At 44.8% G+C, this 24,651-nt stretch overlaps 1 protein-coding gene across 2 annotated transcripts in view; it reads right to left on the minus strand.

The window, feature by feature from the left end:
• UBE2U (ubiquitin conjugating enzyme E2 U) overlaps positions 1-24,399 on the minus strand; it is a 727,435-nt gene extending 703,036 nt beyond the window's left edge. For both annotated transcript variants that reach the window (XM_069641994.1, XM_069641992.1), the window contains exon 1: positions 24,309-24,399. The gene's annotated coding sequence lies outside the window, so the exon portion shown is untranslated. The remainder of the gene's footprint in view (positions 1-24,308) is intronic.
• Positions 24,400-24,651: the final 252 nt, after the last annotated feature.

Here is a 24,651-nt window from a genome sequence, read left to right on the forward strand (position 1 = left end):
AACATACATCTGAAAATGGCAGTAACACAGCTCTACCTCTGTTTTCTGCCAATTATTTGCCCGATAGAGCCTATAATGGAGAATGGTGTCCAGTTAAAGGCCCGAAAGCAAAAGGGTCGAATGCAAAAGGGTCAAGTGCATTCGACCGAAAACCAAAGGATCAAAAAAAAATTTATATTTTTTGTTTCTTTTTGCTCTAGTATAGCTTTATAGGGTTTTTTTTTCCCCAAAAACAGGGGTTGGGGGGACCCCCCCCCCCCAAAAAAAAAAAAATTCGATCCTTTTTTTCGGTCGTATTGACTCCACCCTTTTGTCATTCAACCCTTTTTTTCGAGCCTTTGACCTATAAACATGGAGAATAATTCTTCACTTACCATTAATTCAGATAATGTGTCTGCTGAGACATCAGAGAGTATGCAGAAAAATAACAAAGCGTTTTACAATATATTTGATGCGAGAACAGGCACAGTAGATAAGCTTGAGTCGAATTTTCCGGAGAAAAAAAAACCTGAAAACTAGTACTAAGCAATTTGTCAAATATATCCAGGTGTGCAGAAATCTGGAATTAAAATAAGTGGGTCCATGGACAAAATATAGCAAACTAAGGTTTCAAAGACAGCCAGTTTCCAGCATGTCTGCAAGTGTTCATCAACCTTCCGATTATCCACCATTAACTGAGCCGATATCGCTAATCGATGGACCTCTTAAGGGACAAAAAGATAACACTCTTCCTCTAGATCACCCAAAGGTAGTGACTTCCATGAATGCGACAGTCGCTGAGAGAGTTAGGGTAGAAACTAGAACTACTATTGCTTTACCTGTGATAGCAACCGAGCGTCCATCAAGAGTCACTCCACATGTAAATACACAAGAAAAGCATCACAACTGCAGATAACCATCCTCAAGATATCCTCACCGATATCAGGATGGTCATACAAAGATCAATTGATGATTACCTGAAGTTTAAACAAGTAGGAACGGCTCCTGCACAGGCACATCCTAATATGAGGATGATGACATTTGTACCCCTACTATGAATAACATGAATTATGCAACCACCAATGAACATATACTTGATAAAACAGGATGCGTTGCGAATAACTCAATACAAAGTACGTTAGCTGATAATTGCTGGCAAATAACTACCACCGGTTTATATTAAAGTGTCGTCCGGCTGATCAACAAATGTATGATCTTAATAGGGCGAGTGTGATGGTGATATTTGATGAGATTGAAAGCTTGAGTGATATTGTCTCTACAGACATTAACCAGGTGGAGTTCTTAAATGAGGAGAATTCTCGGGTTGTCAGACTGTGGATAGCTTCCAACCTAGTTTGAAACACCATCTGGCAGGCCAGAATGGAGTTATTCTCCATGGGCTTTCTCTTAGCCGTAGATCCGACTCCACTGTAGAAAGACCGATGAAAATATAATAGACACAGAACTTGTTGATTATTAACCTAAAAAAAAAAAAAAGAAGGTGATGGTGTGTAACACGAATGTGGGAACTAGAAACAGGATGAAAAAACAACATCTGAAATGGCATGTGCAAAAAGAAGCTCTGGAAGTAGTGCCCCAATATACATATTTGGGCGTTGTCATTTCTGGAGAGGATGACACAGCAGATAAGCTGTGTCTAAATAACAAATTGAACATGATGATATCCCAAGCAGTAATCATTCAAGCCAAATATGGCAGATTTTCGATCGTACCTATGATTACCTTCTTTAGACAAAAGGCTACACCGGTATTGCTATATGGATCCGAAACTAAACCTGCTATTTCAGAGAACATATGGGCAAGATTCGAGAGCAAATACTGGAAGCGTATTTAGGGCTACCTGGGTCTATCCCAATTGCATGGATTAGAATCGAACTAGGACTAATATCGTTGTATGCGCGTTACTTATGGCAAGTGACCGCCCTGTTTCAGAAGTGCATTATGGCTTTGGATTCAAGCATATTGATAAGTGTATTATCTGAATTTGTATTTAAATCTCATGACAGATTCATTTCTAAATGGCGTGGAGCGGTAATTAATGCGATGGCAGATGCTGATGTATCTCTGAATGACCTACTCACAAATCCGACTACAGTCAAAACCAAATTATTTCAATAGGATTGGAGGATCACAAGACAACATACCGTGACTTTCCAAAGAACTCATTCTTGCACAAAAAAATCAGTCACATCGAACCATATCTATGTCAATCACCCTCTCCTAAACATAGAGAACAATTTTTACGACTACGACTCAATTTGTGGATGACCAAAGATGTACAAGCTAGACGTAGAATTATAACAGCACAAAAGACCATATGTCGTTTTTGTGAGATTATGCATAAGCCGGAGACCACTCTGATGACAGAATGTACAATGCTTAGACAAAAGCGCGAACAACATATGAAACCTGTATTCCAAAAGTTTAAGATACTTACTTTTGATGCCTTGTGGTGGATGATTTATTGCGGGCAAACAACTGTAAGAATTGCAGCAATTGCATTTTTGAATGATTTAAAGTTACATGACGTGCAAACATAATTATGAATCAATCATGTCAGATACCTTATTCCTATATTGAAATTGAGCAGGGAAATTTGGATATTAGCAATCCCAGCAACATTTTATGTAATTTTACGTTCTGATATGGTACAGTTTGCGTTTTTTTGTTGTTTTTTCCTTATCTTGTTGTTCCTTATTCTGTTGATTAGCACAGTTTGAGTTGTCCTAGTGTTTAAATGTCTACCAATTGACAAACTTGATTTTAACGAATGACTATATGCCAATTGACATGGTCTTCTTTTATGTTATGTTATATATGTCAAGATGCTGTATCACGATTTCTGTTACCTTGTTATATTTGAATATTGTAAAACTGATTAGGTTCAGTTATATTAATTAAAAAAAAAATATTTGTATGTCTATTTTTAATTATTTGTCCCTATATATCGCTCATAATTTCTCTTTCATTATATGAAAGTCTGTCTCTTCTTAGGTTTATTACTCTCAAGATTTTTATATCTGACGCTATTATTCACTATTTTGTTCACGTTTTTCAAAATTAGCACTCCACTGTTTGGCCCATCTCTGCTCCTCGTCCTGCCTGCCCCACCCCATTCACTCGGCCTCACTATCCACCCCCTTCCTGCTCCCTCCCCGCCCTCTCTCTCTGTCCCAAGGGATGTGTATGCCCATAGGGATGCCTCTTTGCCTGCAACAATGTACCTTTATCAGTCGAGATTTGACAGTTCTAGAGCATCATGTCTGTTACCTAAACGTGCACCACTTACTCTACTGTTTGGCCTATGTCTCACTCTCGTCCTGCCTATTCCACCCCGTTCACTACCCTCAGTCACCCCCCCTCTCTCCCTCTCTCCATCCCTCCCTCCCTCTCTCTCTCTTTCCTTCTCTCTGTCCCAAAGGATGCATCTGATCATATGTGTCTGTTTGTAACAAAGTATCTTTATCACTCCATCGTTTAATTAACCACTCTGTTATCCATATCAAGTTTATTGGATTAAGAAAATCAATGGGAAAGATTTTTCAATAGTAAAACATTTTATAAACACTTGTGTCATCAGATGAATAATTACATTAATTCACTTTGTGTATTATAACCCAAGTTAACATTTTAAATTTGATTAAGTTGTCTTTGTTAAAGCACAGTTTGCAAAAGTTTTTTTGTGACCAAAGAATGAGTATTTTGGTACTAAAATACCACATACACTGAAACAGAATTAGCATTTTGCACTTGCTTGAGAAAGATAAATAACGCCAATACAGTTCCATAGTGGACGCATTTAATTTTATTTAAGTAGAATATTATGAATTGTTAATATGATGTAAATGATAAATGATAGTTTGATGGTGGGTATGTGTTGGCATATTAATGTACATAACAACAGTCTCTTCCTCTGACCCTATTGCTTCCTCACTTATACCAAAATTCTAGCCCTCGCTGATTTCTTACCCCATTGCTGTTTTCAATATTTCTCTTCTTACATTTCTCTTCCTCTTTTAAGCATGGTACAATTCTTCCCATTCTGAAAAAGACTGCTAGTTCCTTCTCTACCTGCAAACTTTGATCCAATTTAACTTCTTGCTTTTCTTTCCAAGATGGCTGAACATCTTGTTTCTCCGGTCACTATTCTAAACCATCTGTTCTCCTTATTTTACTGGACTTGTTGGATGCTTATAATGCAGTGAATCAAACTCTCGTTTTAACTTCTCTCTCTTCTTTTGGCTTTACTTGTTCCGTCATATCTTGGTTTCGTCCTTATCCATCTAATCGCACGTACTGGTTTACTTGGACCATGACCTCTTCTAATAGTTTACCTCTTGTTCACAGTTGAAGGCACAGACCTCTAAACGTGTGTTCCAATAATTACACACCCAGTCAGGGAATAAAACCAAGAGATAGCTTGCAAGGGTAACAAAGTGTATATAAGATCAAAATGCCAGCAAAGAACTCTGCTGCCCGAGAGCGCTCTGCCAAAAATTACAACGGGCATCACGTTAAAAAGGCACTTAAGGCACTAAACGTCATCAGTAATGTAATGCATAGGGTACACGTTTGACATGGTTGATTGGCTGGAGACATATACTAAGCCCTGCCCCATAAGGGATGCCAGGGTGTCACTGGCCGCTGCTTCCCATCTGATCTTGGTGCACGTGGGTAAGCTGGGTTCATCTCTGCGGTGAAGGTAAGGTCGAACAGGCGAAACAATGTAACCATCTAAGCTAAACATGAACCATTAATCCGCTTGGAATGGCAGGCACCTGAACATCATAAAAAAGGGGGTGCTTTGAGGGGAGAGGGTAATATATTGGCATGCCGACATTCACATTCAGGGTTTCTTTGTTACCGCAGTTCCCGCACCCAAGTGTCTCTCCCGGGGGTTTGATCTACTACCCACCTGCCCTAGTGCCTCATGATACGACCAGACATGCGTTGCTGTTAGGAGAATATATTGCAGCATGGCTTACGACTGTGGTGGGTAATCTGAAATAGTCAATACGAGGGGGACAGTTGCTTATCTACACGAAAGGAATTGGGGGGGGGTCGGGACGGAGAGGCCTGGTGGGGGTTGATGGTCATGGGGACACGGACAGTTTGATGGAGAGGCATTGTGCAGGATCCTGTTTCTGTCCCACGCTCACAGCGGAGCACAATCTTTGGAAATTATACTAGGTATTTGCAACATTGGGAGGACAGGGAACGGATGGACTGTCATGGGAACAGGGCTCGTGCACAGCTGGGTAAGGCACCCAGATTGTGGCTAGACTGCGGACGGAGGCTCTCGGATCACCACGGACACGCAAGTATTGATTACAAGTAAATTAAAAGGAGGGAAAATTAAAGGGAGAGGGATCAGATTAAAACAGCGGGGGTATAGCCTGTAGATTGGGTTGGGTGCGAGTGAGATTGAGTGATTGCTGATTAAGGTGTTTTTTCCTTCTTTATATGGCCATTAGGTTTTTTATATATATAAAGTGAGGAAGTAAGAGGAGATACGGAAACCTAGCTCGGAAAGGGGGTGGAAGGCGGCACTGCATAGTACCGTCTCAACCAGTGCAGGATTATAAGTGAGAAAAGAGGAACAAGTAGGAGTCTGATATATTCAGTAGACTCGAGAAATAGTTGTGATTTTTTTTTTTATTGTTAGGGCCGCTTTTTAGAGTTCAGCCCAGAAGGGGCCAGGGTGAGGTGAATGTGAGGGGTGAATGAAGGGGAAAATACAGTATTCTTGAATAAGGTTTAAGGGTATGAAGGGTTATCATGTTTTCTGTTGATAGTAAAGTTTGTCAGTCTGCTGGGTCAATGTGTTAAGTGGTTTTATGTTTTTATGGTGTTTGTTCTTCTGGGAAGTATTCACAAGCGCAATAAGATGTAACCAAAATGTTTTGAAATGCAAATGTGAAATGTTTTTTATGACAAAGATACAGAAGCAGTAAAGAATTGACAGTGATAACTGATGCACACATGCATGCACCCAGCGGGGGGAGGAAATTATGGGAGCAGATGCGCCACTCCTACACATATGCCAACACCTCAACTTGTATAGTGAGAAAAATCCCATGAGCAGTGGCTAACAGAGGTCAAGGGGGATGGGTCATCTCAAATATGGCCAGACAGAGGGTCTTTTGATAAAGTGGTGTATCTTGTGGCGACGTACTTAATGGCCAAATATAAAGGGAAGCAGCTCCAAAAAAGAAGGGAAGTGTCGGATATTTGGAGAATGTTTGAAGAAAGACTTCCTGTGAAAAGATAGGAAAGGGAGTTACAGCCGGAGATGGACGATACCCAGGAGGAGGGAGGGGAGAAAAGAAGGAAGAAGACGAGCCTAAAGAGCTGTACCCCTTGCTGACAAAACCTGCTTAAGGATATTGTGATCCACTGTATTTGCCCCAACTAAGTGCGCCAACCACACCGGCAGTAGCCCCCACCCCCCCTTATGACCCTAAAAGCCCATACGGTCCAACGAGCACACCCACAGCCAACTTAGCACGCATCACTCGGAATATAGAAGATCGCATCATCAATATCATCAATATCCAAATGGAATTATCGCGATTAACAGCCTTGTGCAGCGATGGACTATCACTGCCAGGGGGAGGGCAGACACCGCCCCCACCACCAACGAAAAACCCACCCATTATAGCCATGGATGAAAGTCTGAGGATTTCCTCTTCCGAGTCGACAGTCGCCCAGTTAAGATAGTGAGATTAGGGCAGGAAGGTGGGCAGGTAAGTGCAGAACAAGGCAGCGTGACATCTGATTGAGAAGAAGAATGTTGGAGCGATATCGATGAGCATGAGGAGGGAGCGACAGGAGGTGGCCTGCAAGTACAGTATCTGACACCACAGATGGGAGGGGAAGAAGCAGGGTGGAAAGGAAGGCTTAGGAACAGAATGGGGAGAATACCACTGGCAAAGAAAACCATGTGTCCCTTTAGCTATAGGGTATGTCAAGAGCTTATTAGTATCTGCAGTGGGTGACCAAGCAGACGGAGTATGGGTAAAGGCGGGGTTCCCTGGAGAAACAATAGACTGTGACCGGCACAATGGGGCAGTTCATTCTTCCGGTGCAGAACATGTGGAGGGCGGAGACGGGCACTGCTTGGGACCAGTCCACCTCCCTCTTACTTCATTATCAAGAGAGGCCTACCGAAGGAGGTACAGAAGGCCCTTGATAAAATTGCTGGGATAGAAGCCAAGAGTTGGCCAGAAATACAGCGCATTATAGTACACCATTGTAAGAGGATCAAAGAGAGGGAGAAGGAAATCGCACAAAAAAAGATTGGCAGATGGAGCAAAGTGTTACGCTCACCTGGTGCCCACAGGGGCGTCGATCGGACCCGGACAGCTGCGGTCTCCACCAAAGTGATGCGTAGTGAAGAGATAACAGTCTGGACTGGCCCGCCTAATCTTGTCTGCTGGACTCGTAGAAGTATTCTCCTGCAAGTGGAGAAAGGGATTTAGCCACCCGTGGACTTTAGTGATGGCCCCCCAACAGTTCACGTTCTCCCCACTAATCACCTCAGCTATTCCCTTTTGGTAACCTCACCTTATGTTTTTAAATGATGAGCTCTCCATCCTGCATGGCATGCAGGGGCGCGTAGATACCAGTTACTTCACTGGGTTGAAGGTACTGGAGGAGTTCAAGGAATATTGACTCCAGTGTCTACAAACTTCAAAGAGTTCAATATGTCCGATGTTCACTCTTGCTCCATTCCCTCGTTATGTTGCAGCTGGGTCCAAAAGAATATTGCCTGGAGGCAGCTGATGGCGTTCAGGTAAGAGTCTGTATTACCAAACACTGACCGGTAAAAGTTGCATGAGTTTAACTTGCCGTTTTCTCTCCTTTTATAGGTGCGGCATAGGAAGATGCGGCGAATTAAAGAATAATACCTCCGGTGGTAAAGCAGGTAAGCCTATGGTGGCAAAGAGATTGTCCTTGTTGGTTTTCTCGGCTCACCTTGTTATTCCTTTTGTTTTTCCCCCAGGTGCTGGGTTTCGACGAAGAAAATGATGGAGGCAGCGCTGAGTCGAAAGATGCGGTGGACTGGTGAGTATAACGCGGCGCTGCTGCTGGCGAAGCGACGCGTGCTGAAATAATGTCCTTTCCAGGCTCGGAGATGTGCTGGGTCCGGAATCAGGTAAGGAATCAAATAATGTCTGTGACCTAACCTCTTCTCCTTTCTTTGCCTTTTGTCTAGGAGCTCCGGATTCGAGGCGGTCGTGGCAGAAGACTGGATGCTGACTTGCAGACACAGTGAGCGTCATGCTGCTTGATGCAGAATAACGCAAAGCATGGGCTGCTGTTCGGCGTGGATTAAATAGCCTGCAAAGTAGTCCCAGGTAAGAAGTTCCCCAGAACCACACCCGGGTGAAAAATAGTCCCTGTAATAAAATAGTCCCATCCAGGCCTCACGTTGGCTTGGACTCATTTGCAGCATGGTCTGCATAAGGTAAGTAAAGTCTATGAGCCTGGCAACTATGGCACCAGGACTGATTTCTATGATGAGCCTGGCACCTAAGGCGCCAGGACTGAATCCAAACAGCTCCCAGCCGGGGCTGTTGGGGTTTTAATGAGTATCTGGATGCCTGCTCCCGGGGCTGATGGACTCGATCCGGATGCCCGGGTGTAGGCATCATGACACAAAGCTTGTGCAAAATAAATTAGTTAAGGTTGCGGCAGTAACAGCCGCACTACCCCCAGCACGGTAAGGAGATGGGGAGGAGGGGTCAGCAGCACTGCAGGCCAGAATGGCAGCCACCTGGGCAGCAAAAGGGCAAGAACAATGGGTGGGAGAGGAGCAGTACGGAGGGCCCCCGTGGCAAGGAAGAACTGGAAGAGGAAGAGGTGGGTACAGGGGACAGAGAGGGGGCTACGGAGGACAAGAACCCCAAGGGGGGGCAAAGGGTGTGTTGGGCATGCGGGAGGTGGGGCCACTTTGCGAGGGAATTTCACATCTGTCCCATGGCGTATTATCAGAAAACACAAGGATTTAATAATGAGCAACAGTACAGCCACCCCCACCCAGGCAGTCCCTATGGGTTACCTATGGGAGGATGCAGATAAGAGGAACAGGTTGGCACTCGACACACACAAGAGCCGAGAGCACCACCACAGGGAATACAACAATGATTAACATGCCAAAGTCACAGTAACTCTTTCACCACCACTGCTAATGGCGCACCAGCGCCATTTCAGGGAACAACTATGGTTGGGGAAAACCTTTTTTTGTTACCGGGAACAAACCCAAACCCAGATTAGGACAGCCCACAGAGAGCACTTGCGTGTCCAATCCTATCGGCTACCCTACGTCCAGATGAGGAACCACAGGTGGGGGCGGAGATAGGAAACAGACAGTTCATCTTCATGGTGGACTCAGGAGCGGAAAAATCCTGCCTATGGAAGGCCGGTTTCCGCTGTCGGCAAACATTTGGAAACGCAAGGTTTTCCTGAGGCTGTTGTCAGGGTTCCATACACTAAGGATTTGGACACAACGGTAGGGGGGAAAACAGTGTGAGCACCCCTATCATATATCAATAGCATTGCCCGGAGGGGCATATTCCCGGGGTTGAACATGAAGGAAATTGTCATATTGGGCTTACTAAGGAGATCCCTCCCCAGCAGGTTTATCAGCGAGTCTTCGTGGTATAATAGGGGTGCTCGCACTGTTTTCCCTCCTCCCGTTGTGTCAAAATCCAAAAAAGCATTTTTCAAGTCTACCACGGTGAAGCATGTGGCGGATTTTGGAATGCTGCACAAAATGGATGCAGGATTCCAGATGAGGGAAAACTCTTTCTGTATGATGTCATTGAGTGGGCGTAAATCCTGCATCATCTTCCAAGCCTCGCCCTTTGCTTTTGTTATCGGATAAATCGCAGTATTACAAGGGGAATTTGATGGCACAATGATACCCTGTTGTAGCAGTGCATTTATTGTTTCTTTTATTCCTTCCTCTGCTTCCCTCGACAGGGGATATTGTTTTACCCGGGGCAGCACTGCACCGAGCTTGAGTTTAATCTTAACGGGTGTCACTTTTTGCAAGAGCCCTACATCGTGGGGGTTGGTGGTCCATACGTTTGCAGGTACATGTTGCATCACCTCATCAAAAAAATAATGGCAGTGCACTGACAACGGCCATGAGGGGGTTCGTTACTTGTCTGTGCTGAACCATGTCGTCACAGGGCATACATATTTCCATTATTATCTCCTCATCATTGCCACTGTTGTTGAACAGCTACTCATCGGGCAGGTCACGCAGCAATATGTTTGGGTCTATGCATTATACTGTTCGCCACTCGCATCCGTGCGTGTCCAGGCACATTACCACAATACGTCTGGCTGATGCTTGCACTTCTGCAGATCTAGGGAGAGAATGGTGCCTGGCAAAATCTCGGGGGCAGCTACAGGGCGGAAGACAAAATCAGAAGGTATCCTCCATTCTTGTCGTGTTATTTAGGGCACCACTCTTGCCAGGACGTGTATTCCATACACAAACATGTCTGCATTGATGGGCACCCCTCGGACGGCTATTTCATTCGCTATTGTGTTAATCAATAGCATTGCATCAATAGCATTGCCCGGAGGGGAATATTCCCGGGGTTCTACTAGAGCTTACTCGTATGAGCGTGGTCTATACTTTACGGCCAACATTTTCTCAACTATATTGTTATGTTTAGGACTGTATTGGTCTATAGCTTTTATTTTAGAAGGTATAAAAGAAGGTGGAATGGGGCAAAACTTATACAAGAGGGAACACTGTTAATATGGGATGGGATTAAATTAATTTGGGCCCACAACACCTCTAAGAATTTTACCTCCCTGCACAAAAATAGAACCTCTCAGTTTCAATACTAAACAATGAACAATGATAGAAATGTATTCAATGTTTATGATGAAGAGAGATCACTTTCGGATGTATTAATGCTGCCATATGTTAACCTACACACAACTTTTGAACCTTCCTCAAGCAGCAATTACTTGTATTTTAGGTCCCAGACACCTACCCCACGCACCCACCCTACCACACAGTATTGGCAGTCTGATTATGATCAAAATGAAAAGATGATTTCAGGAATTTTTCCTATAATGAAGCTATATAATGGTCTAGGGAGGAGTAACTGAAGGAAAAGGTAGACGGGACAGCAAAGGTATGATGCATACCATGGCCTCGGGTTGGATGCAGTAGAAGACCCCCGCCACCCAGATCAGTCTAACAAATGGTACTCTGACATGAGTACCATGGGCAAACAAGCAACAAATGAAAGTTGCTATGTGTGTTCCTTGATACCTCACGCATCTGGAACACCTAAGGTTCTAATACCCCAGGAAACGCCCATAGCGGATGCCCAGTGTCTCATTTATCTTGCACTTTGTAGAATTTGAAGTACCTTCCAAGCACACACAGTAGCATTCCAACTGCTCGAGAACGAGAAAATCTGGCACAACAAGCCTCAAGGGGTACTGTGCATATAGGAACCATTTTTTGTCATAAAAGGGACAATGTACGCAGAAAACAAGTGGCAAGATGAAACCGTGATGTGCGAGGCGGAAGCCTTGCTAGGACTGTCAGAAGAAAAATTCCAATGGGTCGAGAAACCATGCACTCAGGTCTGGTCTCAACACATTGCCAAGCTGACATGGGTAACAGCTCTCGAAAAGCCCATCAAGATGCAACGTGAGGTTCAATACGAACTTTGCTTCCACGGAGAAGGGAAGGTGCCCATGGGCACAAACAAACGTTGCAACAAAACACTGATCCTCCACGACATGAAGAAAGGAACAGCTGCCTTGATGGACAATTTCTGGGTATGCGGCAAACAGGCGTACTTGCACCTTCCACCTATCATGGAGAGGTACCTGTACCCTCGGTACACTGCATTTGGCCCTGATGATGATTCCAGAGAGTCATGTCCAGGGGGAGAGGGTGCCCATCAGGATGCCTTCAACACCCCAGTCAACAACCGAAGAACCCCCCACATACAATATGCTGTCGGAGGATAAGCTACAAGACAGAGTGTCACACAAAACAAGGGCATCGGATTACATCTCTAAAGACTCTTTTGAACTTTTGGCACAAATACCAGACCAGTTTAAACTCTTCAATTCGGCAGAGACATTTTTTGCATCACTCATACCAAGCATCCAGGCACGAGGAAATGCCAAATGTTTGCAAATAGTCCGGTGGGAGCTGATCCAGTTAGTAAACGACACCAAAGAAGGGTTCAATGTCAAAAAGGTGGAACTCAGAGCCCTGCGGTTGATAACCATGCAAAATCGTTATGTGCTTAGACCTTCTCACAGCAATGGAAGGCAGTGTTTGCCGAAAAATCGGGAGTGCATGTTGCACATTCGTGCCTTCTGCAGACGCTGACAAAAGGACATTATCACACATGAGAGTCGCAGTACATACCTCAGAGAAAGAATGACGAAGGAGGGCGGTGTGCCGCCAAGTGACTGGTTTGACACGATTTTTGATTGGGTGCCACCTTGGTTCGGGAGTGCAATGAAGATACTGGTACCCATCATAGTATTTTTTCTACTATTTTTTTGTGTGTGCCAGGTAGGGGTGCGATTCTGTGCAAAATCCATGCCTTGTAGTGCAATGATGATGGTGACAATGGGCAGTCCGACAAAGGTGCCTCAGGATATGAAAGATGCCCAAGCAGGGGATAACCCAGAACCTGAATATCGTATGACAGCAGTGGATAACAAAGGGGACATAGTAGATAACCTATATGACAACTATCAAATAACCCTATGAACTAGAATGGGATTAAGGGGTATGGGTGGATCTTGCAGGGGATGGTGGTTGTATATACATGACTTGCACTCCTGATGAATATGCAAGAAGATGGTCAAAGCCCGAGATCTGTTTGTAGGGCTTGGATGCCGATAAAGGGGACTCCAGCCTGGGATGAAGCAGTGATGGAGGCAGAAGAACATAGGCACACTAATAACCTAGGTTATTTGTTACTTTAGGAGTAACGAAAGAGGGGAATGTAAGGGAGGAAGGGTCTTTTGCCCCCCCCTGTACATTCCACATGAAAAATAGTCTATTTGCTCATCCCATCGTGGGGAGATGTCAACCCTGTCTTTCCCCGACGACAGTAGAAGGAAGCCATGGGACTATACACCAAGACTCCATTTTGTGCCACACCAGACTCCATCTTTGTATTAGGCCACACAATGATCTCCAATAAGCCTCCTCTACCCTCATCCAGCGCTGCACACAGCCAGCCCTGGCACCCCATCTCCTCCTCCCCTGTCTGCGCGGCTCAGATCCTTTTCTCACAGAAGCTTAGGCACGAATTGTTGCAAATAGGTACTGTATTCCTTCTCTTCCTCCAAGCTCATTGCCCTGTGTGTGACCGGGCTGAAGCCCGATATGCAAACTCATCCGTCTCCACAAACCTGCTCATGCTCCTTCGACCCCCACCTTTAGAAATTATTGCCTGCACAACCTTTTCCCCTCTAGTCTCGTTTCATGTAGCAGTTGGTGGGGCCCTTCCCCACGGGCCACCCTAGATTGCCCCCAATATAAATAATCCAGTGTGATCATATATCTTCCATGAACTAACACGAAGACCCTCCAGATAAGGCACCAGGGAAAAAGGACCACTGCACCCTTGCCCCCACAACGGCCTGGTTTAAGAATGTGTATGTGTTTTCCCATGATTTATAGGTGACCGTGCAGTCTGGTATAAGTTTTACACCCTGCATTGCTCTTTGCATGCCAATAATTCATGTGTAGCTAAGATTAGTTAGAACAGTTGCATCTTGCGGACCCAGCCTGACCTTCACCCCTCCCAGATGAGCCCAGCTGACCCACGTGCCACGTCAAGCAATCATGCGGCACATCCCAGTTTGGCCTATACTGTAACATGGTAATGAACCAATGAACTCGCACCATGCATCACCTATACTATTTGTCACTGATGACGAAATGTGTGCATAAAATGTATTGTTTCTGTATTATTGGCAGACCGCTCTCGGAGCAGCAGTGTCCTGTGCGTGCATAATTTATATGATAAAACCTTAGTTAACTTGCAATCTTTCTCCTGGTCTCATTCCCCTACTGGGGTGTGTCCATTTATTCTGAGTTAGGGATTTGCATTGGGGAATGACCACCTTCACGCTATATAAATTAAAAATAAAATACAAATACAAAATGCTCTGTGATTCCGGCGCATGATGTATATATGCAGAATCTATACAAATGTATCTATACTTTAATTGTAGGAAATAATCTTATATTTCTCATCAATAGTAAAACACTAAAATAATGTTTGTCTTAATTACTAGTTATGTGACAAAATGTGTGTGCACCAAGGAAGCCAAATTCCCTTGGATGGTGTTTATTCCCAGCACTGGAGCATTACCACTACTAATGAATCCATTGTTTTTATTATAATTTGGGATGACTGTGCTGTTCACGTTTTCCCACTTGCAGTACCCATATTAAGAATCAACAAGCCTGTGATAGATATGTGAATTGATCTGAAAAAGAGACTATTTTATTGGGTGTTGAATGAGCCATTTTTCAATACAAGGGAGCGCCCTGTGCTTCACGATAACTGGGATTAAAGTCAAATAAAAAAAAACATGTTTTCTCAATACGATTTTGATGTCAGTCAATGGAACGTTTTCATTTCCAAATAAAGAACTTGGAATAAAACATGGAATATGAAATATTACAAATAAGGTTTTTTTGGGGAAGTATCTCCAATACAAATATCATCTTATAACTATGATTGTATCTACAATTAGAAAAGTGATAGTTTCTTATAACATACGTCCTAGTGCTTGGACTAAAGAAAATGTATTGAGTGATGATCTGTTCTTTTAATGTTAATGGCTGTAAACAATTTGAATGGCTCCGATCGATGTGTTTAAACATTTTCGTTTTCATACAAAACCTAACGATATCCTACATTCTTGATTCCTCCGAGTTACTGAAAAGTAAAATATATTCAGTTGTTTTTGTGCAAAGCCACTAAAGAAACTATGTGTGTGTGTTTACACAGAATGAGTGTCTTCCGTGTACTGCATGCAGAAATGTGATTTCGTAAATGCGGATAGCAGAGTTTTTGCTACACTGTGCACTAACGTCATAACAAGGGGCGTAGCATAGCAGTCGGACATGCTGATATCATATAAAGATGTGTGGGGTATGATTTATTGTGATCAGGGCACTTTAACATAGGGCAAATCGATCAACTCATGAGAATATCACAAGATGGCAGTTTCTGACCGGTGCGGTTCGAAAGTCTAAGGGCCTGATTCACAGAAGCGTTTTACAATGGCGCAATCCCATAGGAAAACTCTCCATGAATTGGGCCCTAAATGTCTGGAAATCTATGGTAAGATGCATATGCGTAAAAATGCATGTCTTGACGATTGGTCGATAAAAACTCCTGAAAGAACCTCTCCTTTAACAGGGCTGAAGCTTATAGCCTCATTGGAAGGTAGCTGGGGCACTGTTTGGGTCATATAAAACTACAGGGAAGGCTCCAGCAGGAAATGGGAACTTGGAGAGTCAATGTACACACATGCAGGGGATGTTCCCATTGGACATAATTTACAAAGAAAAAAAAAATCACAAAGTAGTTAAACATCAGAGGGGTGTTGAGTGACAATAAATCACATCATTAAGGGTATACATGTGCCTGGATAGGAGATAGGTAATATGAACATGCAACCAAATGATTTAGAAAAATATTCAATGATTTATTCAAACATGAAATTGAACAAATACAGGACAAAAACCTTCAATATAAACATGATGTGGGCAAAACAATATTGAATGCCTATATACAAATTGATGCAGGGAAAGGGTTGGTAGAATAAACAGGGTGCCAGAGGGTAGTACAACAAAGGACATTCCCTAAAACAAAATTAGACAAACGGACAAAGGACAAAAAGAAAAACCAATAATAAGTTCTTGGCCTAGGCAACTTGATTGCAAAATGAAAACAAAATAGCTAAATTTAAGTTAATTCGTTCATTTTCAGAACCTACATAAAATAGGTTAAGGCATGCCAAAGATTAAGCTGATTTAAACATAGATGAAAACGAGTACACTGCACTTGGACACTGTTAGTTAGGGTCAACGACATACGCCAAAGGAGAAGGAAAAATTCAAACATTTACATAGTAATCAAGGCGTAACAAGAAAACACAATAGCATTTCGGCAGAATGGATAAGTTGAAGCCGCCTTCTTCAGGACCGACAAACCATTATTGGACCCTCTGCACGGTAGTTGGGGAGTGCCCATTGTGTATATACTGCCTGAAATTAGTAGCAGTGCAAAGGAGCTAGGCAAAGGTGCAAGGCAACAACAGTGTCAGCCTTGAGGGTTATAACTGTGTGTAACTCGTGTGGCTTTTTGAATAGGACTGGAAGACACAGGTGTCAGAAGAAAATGCTCAAGTAAGAGCTAGTGCGTACTTCTTCAAACGTGCCTGTGTGGAGTGCAGCCCGATGAATGGGACTGCAGCCCGTGCTGAAGAGATCGCCAGGGATGTAGCCCGGAGGAAAACAAATGGAGAGTGCCGTTCGCGAGTCCTAGAAGAACATTGTGGTCACTGATGGGTCAAACACCAGCATGGTGAACTGGTAAAGGCAGTTTTCGCTACGTATTCTGGGACTAGTGGCATCTCCCTATAGCCTTTTGTGAGGCTGAGTGTAGACATATACTGAGTTGGTCTGATCCTTGCCATCATTTCTTCTATCATGGGCGTGAGGTAGGCATCTAACTGTAATATCTAATTGACTGTGCGGAAGTCGATTCATAAGCGCCAGCTTCAGTAAGATATGTATACAAGAACAACTGTTGTTGACCGCTGGCTGTGTGATGGTTTAATAATCCAGGAGGAGGAGCTTTTTTTTTCTTTTTTTTTTAGGATCTCCTGCTATAAAGCCTTTCTGTGGTCCTCTAACAAACAGTATGGACAGAGTGTCATTCATTTATTTTGGAGTGTTTTTGATTCAAAGGAAGAAGCCATGACCCCGACCTGGTTGGTCACAGAAGATGTCTGAGAAGCTCTGGTAATAGGCCTGAAGATTTTTCTTCTGTTCTGTCGGAATGTCTTCTGGGATTGACCCTGTCAGGACCTCGGGTTCTGGCAAGTTGTTATCGCACAGTAGTGAAGCCATGAAGGTGGGCTCCTTAGTTTTCTGCCACACTTTGTCTGGTTCACTTGATTGGTCTTGCATCACTCTCCTTGTACCTCGTAGTTGTAATCAGAGATAACATGGGTGACTTTGTACGTCCCCTGTCACTTGACAGTAACCTAGTTTTAAAAGCTGGCATGAGCACCAGAATACCAACTTTGAAGCATCTCAGCTCTTGCTATTTTTGTTTCTCTTGGCTGATCCACAATTCTTGTTGAGTGAGTCATCTGTAACCTCTCCTTGGTTGCCTGGACAAACTCCTGAGATTTCCTGCCTCAGTCATTGCCTCTTTTCTGGACATCAAGGACATTGCAGGAATCCCAACCATAGAACAACTCGAAAGAGGAAAAGCCAGTTGAGGCTTGTGGTATCTTCCTGGCAGTGAACAGAGACCAGAGAATGATCTCTTCCTTGCTTCTTTGCACACCAGCTTCTGAAATAATTCCTTTAAAAGTTTGCTTAATGGTCTCCACTAGACTATCAGTTTGGGGATGGTAAATGGAGGTCCGGAGGGTCTCCACCTGTAACAGTCATTTCAGCAGAGTTTCTTGAGCCGTAGGAAATCTCCTTGGGAATCCATATGAGGGAAAGGTAGGGTATTAAGCATTTGATCATGCTTTATGCAGTATTACTCCTCATAGTAAAGGATTCACGTATAGAGTGACATATATGTACAGATACAGACCCCTTGACTGGGTCTGTGTCTGTACCCATACAGCACCCCCCCCCTTTTTCTTCCTGCCCTTATCAGACCTATCCTGTCTGCTGCCTTAAACCTAGCACTTGCCAATTGCTGGCTGCACTACCACTGTTGCCTTTATTATTTATTTATTGATTTATTACTATTTATCTATCTGTTTCTCCTTTGCTTCGCACTTTCCACTTCTTCCCCCTTCCATGCACTTTCCCCCCTCTCTCATGCACTTGCATGTTCTCAATATCACTGGGCCTAGTAAGATCATCGTTTTGTTCTCCCCCGTTACCCTCCCTTGCCTTGTCACGCTCTGAAACACTTGCATACGAGCGCAATAGAAATAAAATATCAATATCAATTCTCAGATGACCGGGTAAATCCGTTCCCTGACTTGGATGGGAGAGAGGTCCCATTCAATCCATACCTATCCTTGAGAAAGGTTCTTCAATAATAGGAAGGGGTTTATGGGGAGCCTTGGTTATATCATGGCATGAAGTTACCAGACATACAGGGTGCACAGAATAGCACCTCGGAATATCCTGATGTATGCCAGGCCAGAAAAACCTGCTCAGGATAGGTTTATTGGACTTGTCAATATACTGATGCCCTGCGGACAGTTGAGAAAGGGTTGAATCCAGGACCCATCTTTTAGAACTGGGGCTGAGCAAAATGTTGGTAGCAGGACTGGCCATCTATTTTAATATTATTTACGATCCTATAGAGGAGTCAGTTTTCTCTGCAACACATGAACCTGTTCAGTTGTAGCCCTCTCCGCAAACATGATGCTGTCAAAGGCGAAACACAGACAAAGGTCATTGTGTTGGCCATTGAAATCTAGAACTGGTTACCTCATGGACTCTGGGGATAGCAGCCTACGAGGGATGTGGTATGAGGTCGAGTCTTCTTCCCCCTCCCTTCTGTGTCACTGGGAATGTATGAGGAACCAGATCTGCTCCCCCTCCTCCAAGGTCTGGATTCTCCTCTGGCTGCACAGGCATGTAGGGTTCGACAATTAGTTGGGCACATGGGTTACCCTCTTTACCACAAAGTTCTCAGAGCCATTACTGAAAAGGAGGACCTTGACTGTTCTCTAGTAGTCCATTCAGCTTTGGGAACAACACGTCCATTAATATCTCTGCGGGAGAAAGCCTTAGTTCAGTAGATATGCGGGCTTGCCTCTTTGCAGGGATGTCTACACTGAACAGGTCCCAGCCAGTGGCACCCGGGAGGGCCCTCCTGGGCAAACAGGCCATGGGTACAATATGTTGCACTGAAAATCTAGCGGTGGGCAGAAATCCATCACAGTCATTGCAAATCCCATTTTAAATACCAAATGGTATGGAGGCCTTGTGGGATGCAGAAATTACTGGACTCAGTAGGTAGGATTTAGGCTTTTTTGTTTGTCCAAGTCCACAGGTTCGAAACAGAAATTAAGATCCAGAAACAAAACTAATCCAATCCGCTCACCTTTAGGTGCCACAAGTCCACCAGTCCCAGAGTGTCATCAGTCCAGTAGTATAACTAGAGGTGGGCTCTCCCCGGTCCAGTGAACATGGCTCTCTTGTCACACGTTGTCTCCTTTGGATAAGGTCGGGAATGGCTGTTGTTGCTCTGCTTGCATGTGCTGTTGCAATTCCTCGAGTAACCCGAGCTACAACTGGAATCAGAGCCATGACTCCCAACCACCATTCTCTGGACCCAGCGATGTACCATAACACCTTCATCTGCTTTCCTCTCTGCCTCGCTGAACTAACAAACACATTCCTGACCCTGTCTAATACCTCAACGCGCCGTGTGACCCTGCCTAAAGCTGACATGGCCTACCAGAACCTTCCTGCTCTTACTGCCTTCCAAATCGCATCCTCTGACTGTTACACTTTCTTCCAATTGTGTATCTCCTCCACCAATTGTTACCTATCCTACAATTCTCTACCAACTCCTTCCAGTTGCTTTTAACACCTCCAGCCTTCTACTACCTCTCCCTGTTGCTATCCACTCCTCCAAACTTTTACCACGTCCCCTGGCTCTGCTCCCCCCTCGCCTTCTGAAGCCTCTACTCCTCCACATTCCTTGTAACAGTTTTCAAACTCCTCCAACCATCTGCCACATCCTCTGCAAACAACCCACACTGACAGACTGGGATTTAAACTCTCCTGCTACCTTCCTATGGCTTTCATTGAGGTTATTCACTGGTGCGCCACAAACTGATAGAGCTGCCTTCTTTCTTGAATTTTAGTTGAATCCCTCTAAGCCTCCGAGGTTCCTACTATTTTTGGAGGTACTTCTTTCATGTAAATTTGGCTCCAGTGTTATACTGGCTAATGTCTGTCTTATGATAGTTGCATGTACTACCTTGCTTGTGTGGATGTGCACAGCGGCCCGCGTCAGTTCATTGCTCTTAATCTGCGCGTTCGGGCGTGGCGGTGAGGGAAGGAGGCCTGCACGCAGCAGGCATACACACACTGGTCGAGCCTCGGAGGCAAGAGGCAGCCCCGGCTGTGTGTTTTCTCTTGAAGGAGAGCCCGGTGCAGCAGCATTGATCGCATATGAAAAGAAAAGTAAGGAGACAACGGATTACAAGTGCCCGTACCAGCAGTGCGTGTGCCTATAAGGCGGCCGCCATTTTGGAGGGTACACTGGTTCTGTGGACATTCTGGTGAACGTGGGGGAGGGAGTGCTGTCCTGCACAGTGTCCGTTAGCTAGGAGGAACTGCATATTGTCCTGGCAGTGATACAGCTGCATTGACACCCACAATTCCGTCATTCTTCTTTGCAAAAACACCCAATTCATAATCATTGCGTCGACTTTTCAACCCCCGTGACATCTACCCAGGGTGATATTGTCTCATTCAACATGTCTGATCTGGACATTCCGGCCACTGTCTCTGTCACACCGTGGGTGCAAGTACAGCAGAGGGTCCAGGAATCCCTATGCATGTGCAGTTGCCTGGGGTGTTCAATATTACCAACACCAGCAAAATGGTGCACATTTGGCCCAGGTGGATCAGGGATTTCGATCTTTATATCTGCGCTATGGGACCCATGGAGGGCAACAGACAACAGTGCTTACTGAAGCAGGCAGTGGGCCCAGTAACCAGGCTGGCTCTATAGATACGATTCACGGATTAAAGACTACCAAACAGCATCCAGAGATGATACAAAAATTGTTGAGGGCTCAAAGGACTCAAGGTGAGCCATTTTGCTACAGATGTGGATATGAATTTCCCCATGACGGCATGTGTCCGGCGATAGGACAGAGATGCTCAGCTTGTGGGCAGGAGAACCACTTCAAATTGCTGTGTCGGACGTCTAGAAGTCTGGGAAAAGGAGACGGTGAAAGCGGCAGCACAACCAGGCCCAAAGAGAAGGCACCAACCACAGCCTCAGAGACATCCCAGATTGCAGCCCAAATACACGGAAAGCACAGAGAAGGACAGCGAGAGCGTGATTCAGGAGACAACAAACCTGTTATATAACCCAAGGTGCGTTACAAACGTGGTGATGTAGGTACAAAACACTACATTTTGAAGTCTCGCTGTCAGCGGAAATATTCCAAGCAGTGATAAACAATGTGATAAAGCACAGTCTGAATTGCATCAATTACAGTGATGACATTCTGGCGTTTGGCACGAATGTGGAAAAACATGATGACATGCTCTACAGAGCGTGCATGACAGTCAAAGCAGCCAAACTCACTTTAAAATTGGTCAACAGAGTGCCAAAAGGCATTTGCAACCATTTGCGACAGGATAGCAGAGGCTGGGAACATGGCATATTTTGATGAAGAGAGAGAAACTGAGCTGACCATAGATGCTAGCCCGGTGGGACTGGGCGCCATCTTGGCCTAAAAGGCACCGGGCAATGCCCAACAGAGAAATTTGACAGAGCCTGTCAAAACTGAACAAGCATATTCACAGGCAGAAAAGGAAAGTTTGGCCACTGTCTGGGCCTGTGAATATTTTAATTTTTTCCTCTACGGGAAGCCCTTTACAATAACAACAGATCACCAGGCCCTATTGTTCTTGTATGGAAATCCCCAGGCGAAGATGCCTCCTGGCATTGCTCGATGAGCTCTGAGGTTGCAAGACGTTTACCATCATCCACCAGCCAGGGAAGGAGGACAATCCGGCCATCTTTCTATCCCATCACCCGAGATCAGAGAACGTGCCAGAACCAACAGTGGCTGATCGATACATCCGGTACCTAATAAGACAAGCAGTTCTGTAAGGAGTGGATCCGGTGAGTCTGACACAAGAAGCAGAAAAAGATGTAGCCATTCAAATCGTCATACAGGGCCTGCGGTCGAGGTGGTGGAGGCGTGCTAAGGAGAGTGGTCAGCTCGAGTCGGCAGAAGTGCAGAGAGACGTGGACCGCCTTCTGCCGGTGAAAGAAGAAGAACTGTCCGTGTCAGAGGAAGAATTACTGCTCCAAGGCAACAAGATGGTGGTGCCCACACCACTGAGGAAACAGGTGGTGGAATTGGCGCACGAAGGAAACCAGGGAATTGTGTAGACTAAAAGGATGCTGAGGCACGAGGTATGGCTCCCGCGAATACACTTGATGGTGGAAGACCTACTAAAGGAGTGCCCGCCTTTTTGTTTGATCATGCCGACCAGACACCCAGAAACCCTGAGGATGACCGACCTTCCGACAGGAATGTGGGAGGAAGTAGCCTCGACTTCTTCTGACCCATTTAGGGGGGGAAATATGTGCTAACAGTCGTGGATGAATATTCATGGTTTCCCAAAGCCCAAATAGTATCGTCCACGGCGGACCACCATGTCATCCCAGTGCTGGAACGAATATTCACAGCATATTGCATTCCGAGACAAGTGAAGTCAGACAATGGTCCCACATTTACAAGCCAAGACTTCAAGACATTCGCAGAAAATATGGGTTTCAGCCACAAAAAATACCTCTGCTATGGCCCCAGGCCAACTGGACGGTTGAACGCTTTATGACCAATTTGAAGAGAGCCCTAGAGATAGCCCACTTGACAGTACAGCCATTTGAACAAGTATTGCATCAACTGGTGCAAGACTACAGGAACACGCCCCACTGCGCTACAGGAAAATGCCCTGCAGAGGTAATGTTTGGGAGCACCATTCACCCTTGTTTACCCCAACACAATAGGGAGTCTGAGAAATATGTGGAAGATGATGACATGAGAGCACGCAATGCGGCTGCCAAGGAGAAGATGAAAAACAATGCTGACACTAGAAGGGTGCTCAGGACTCTTCACTGATGCTTGGAGATGCGTGAGACAGCCCAGAACCAACAAATACACTGCCCCGTTTCATGAGGACCCATTGGTCATTACAGGAAAGAAGGGTTCCATGGTCACCACGGAAGGAGACCAACGCCAGGTGATGCGAAACTCATCACATTTCAAGAAGGTGTCAGCGACTGACCAGGCATTGACAGGACGAAATAGGGAACGTGAGCCAGCACACTCCTCCGAGGAGTCCTATCATGGTGATGGTGAGGACTCAGATCAGGGCCAATCTAGGTGACCCAGAATCAGTGCTTAGAGCAGGACATTCAGAGGTGAGATGTGATCGACTTCGGAGGGCAAGAATAAGGCCCCATATACTCATTAAAGAAATGGGGTAATCAGAGACTGTTGGTATTTAAATGGGGGGGGTTAGAGTATCGGGAGGCTGGTAATGTAGACACGGGTGGGGGCGGAACTTGCAGAGCAGGGTGGAAAGTGATGTAACGGAAATACAGGTAAACGTCAGTTGGTGTATTGAGGTGATTAAACAAGGTTGCAGGTAGCATAGAGGCATCCTTGTCTTTATTCACAGAGACGCCTTTAGGGTGAACGAGTCCAGGTGCACCACGGGTGGACTGCACACATGGATGAACAAAACCAGCAAAAGATGTCCCAAGAGACATAATAGCACAAGGTAACCTTACAGTAAAGTTACAACAATGTTCCACTCTTTAGGCTACAATGACCCAAGATCGATATTTTAGTTTGGAAAGTAGCAAAGAGGAAAGTCCTGTCTGGATTTATTTTTACAGGGAGCCCTTTGTCTTTTTGGGAGGGACTGTTGAGCATGCTTAGCTTGGACACTGAAATGCTGCTTTGCATCCTAGATTTCTGAGATTAGAGAGCAGGGCCATAGAGACGTTTAGGAGTTCCCATGTTAAGAGCATCGCATCCGGAAATTATTTGCATTCTGAGACCTGCAGCCTGCATTTAAAATGTAGCCGGATACAAAGAATACAGCATTTAGAACGTCTTCCCCTATGACATCGGGCAATTAGGGGGCTAATGAATGTGCACTTCTCAAACGTGGAGAAATCACGTAGAGAGTAAATGTTTTGTAGTGCTGCACGGCAATGGCCCCTTTCGCCATATGGTTTAAGGTCGTATTTATTTGCAGATATTCCACGAGGCGAACATGCAGGACTTACCCCTCTTCTTTGTAAACAGCAGCAATGATACAGGCGCGCATGGGTCTCCTGCAATTGTTAATGGCTGCTTAGCAACAAACCAGCTTCAGCATTAAAGGTGTGCGTTCCAAACCTCGCTCACGACATTGGAAAGTACATATGCAGTGAATTCTTGAAGACGAGGCTTGAAACGCAAGCAAAGCTCGCCTCCTTATTTTGTGAATTTTCAAGGGTTGCACAATGAGTATTACATTGATTTCCCGTAAAGTGTCAAATCATCGTTCTGGTTGTTTCATGGTGAGAACAAACAGTAATATACACAGTGATTTAAAGGAACCGCTAGTTAACGAAGAGTGAGTGCCTG

This window comes from Ambystoma mexicanum, chromosome 1q (assembly GCF_040938575.1).
Source record: "Ambystoma mexicanum isolate Mex_15411 chromosome 1q, UKY_AmexF1_1, whole genome shotgun sequence".
Lineage (NCBI taxonomy): Eukaryota > Metazoa > Chordata > Amphibia > Caudata > Ambystomatidae > Ambystoma > Ambystoma mexicanum.